The 1,932-nt window shown below is 35.3% G+C and overlaps 1 pseudogene; it reads left to right on the forward strand.

The window, feature by feature from the left end:
* The first annotated feature begins 809 nt into the window (after nucleotides 1-809).
* Nucleotides 810-1,478, forward strand: LOC147459126 (uncharacterized; annotated as a pseudogene).
* Nucleotides 1,479-1,932: the final 454 nt, after the last annotated feature.

Consider the following 1,932-nt stretch of genomic DNA (forward strand, 5'->3'; position numbering starts at 1 on the left):
ACCAAATAGCGTCTCCAAAACCAGAAAATAATCAGTTTCATACTTTAAAAGAAACTCCAATAGAATTAAGAGCACGAGTAAAACGAATAAAAGATGTAGTAAACTTAACAGAAGGTTCTGGACAAAGAAAAAAAAGATTAAAGATTACTAGAGAACATGTGACTAGCCTTTTAGGATTTGATATGTCCAATGTTCAAGAAAGGGTGAGATTTTTGAATGAGGTAATGAACAAAAGTGACATTTTGAAACTTTTAAAACTTCCTAAAAATCAAACTCAGAAAAAATTGGTATTTCAAAATTTACTGAAAGATATGGGTTTATTGTTCCAACCTTCTCAAATGCAAGAAGTTTGTGACACAGTGGGGGTGAGAAGAAGGGGTTACAGGGCCATCTCTAAAACCTAGTTTTAGGTTTAAAGTATTATAAGATTAAATCTTTTGGGTTACCTAGGCCTCACAATGTTGGGAAAGTAAGGACTCTGTTAAACAAAGAAATACCCGAACATTTTGGAGAGTACTATCATATAGAAGGAACGATGCCGTATGAAAAACAGAAAAAAATCCTCTTTTGAGTATAATGTTTTTAATAACATTTGGATGGGTATAAAAAAAGTTCAATCTGCTATGGTGAGATACTATAACATGCAAGAAGTAGATTGTGAAGGAAAACCTATATTCGTTATAAAATTGGATGAAGCTCAAATTCAAAAATGTCAAAAAATGTAAAGAGTATCTCTATCTCTAATGAATAGAGCATTGGATTATAGCCAAGGTAAGCTTGATTCCCCATACCACTAAATTCAATCAGAAATGGAGCTTTGGTGGATTGGAGCAACTCAAATACCATTAGAAAATCATGATACATTGAAATGACTCTTTTTGCAGATCGATATCCCTTCTGTTATACAGGACCAAAATGCAGATGAACAAATCCATGTAGATGGCATGGGTGACTTTATTGTAGAATGGCACATGAGTGCCGACTTAAAAGCATTGAAGTGCATGTTTGGTGTATGTGGAGGTGCCAATACCAAGTATCCATGTTTGTACTGCATAGAAAGCACTGAAACAAAAGGATGGCTTGCAGAACACGAGGTTGGAAAACCACCATCGAGAAATAGAGTGAACGTCATCGACTACCCATTGTCTTCTATGATTTGGGATCCAATTCTAGCAATAGATTTAAAAAATGTACATATATGTACAATGCATGCAGAGATTAGAATCTTGGACAAATTGCTTCGACTCCATCTTGATTATGCATATTCTATTAAGCCAAGTAAACTTGCAAATGAGTGCATAGAAAAATGTGAGGCTTTGCTCTCTTGAATGGGTTTTCATGGTAGTCAAGTGCATCTAAAAAAAGATCCTACTCTTTCAAAGGGAACGGGTGATGTTTTGCAAGATGTTTCAATGGGTGGAGCAAAAGCCAGAAGATTTTTGAGCAACCATGACAACAAACAAGTTGACGCTATTTGAACTGGTGGAAAGATCTTTGAGTTTTGAGACAACAAGTTAGCTCTGCTACTTATGTGGATGACTTTAAAAAAACAATAAAGCTTTTAATAACTGCTGTCACAGATGCTTGGGGAACAAAAGACATCACATATTACTTGGTGAGTATTCAATTACATTTTAAAGTCTGGATAGTATTTTACATTGCATCCTATGAGTTCAATTAACCTTTTTTCTTAATTTTTAGCATATTCTGTACCTGCATGGACCATATTTTGCAAAACAAGGACCCCTTGCAACATGAAATACCCAGGGAATGGAAAAATCTCACTATCAAGCGAGGACTTCATTTTTCAGATGTACGAGAAAGGGAGGGGGACAAAGAAGGAGCAATACACTAAAGGAATTATTCAATTGGTTCTATAGGAGGCAATTACAATGGATGAGATCAAACAACCATGCTGCTCAACCACAAATG

Source organism: Adiantum capillus-veneris, chromosome 4 (genome assembly GCF_014529385.1).
Source record: "Adiantum capillus-veneris isolate H3 chromosome 4, ASM1452938v2, whole genome shotgun sequence".
In the NCBI taxonomy this organism is placed as follows: Eukaryota; Viridiplantae; Streptophyta; class Polypodiopsida; order Polypodiales; family Pteridaceae; genus Adiantum; species Adiantum capillus-veneris.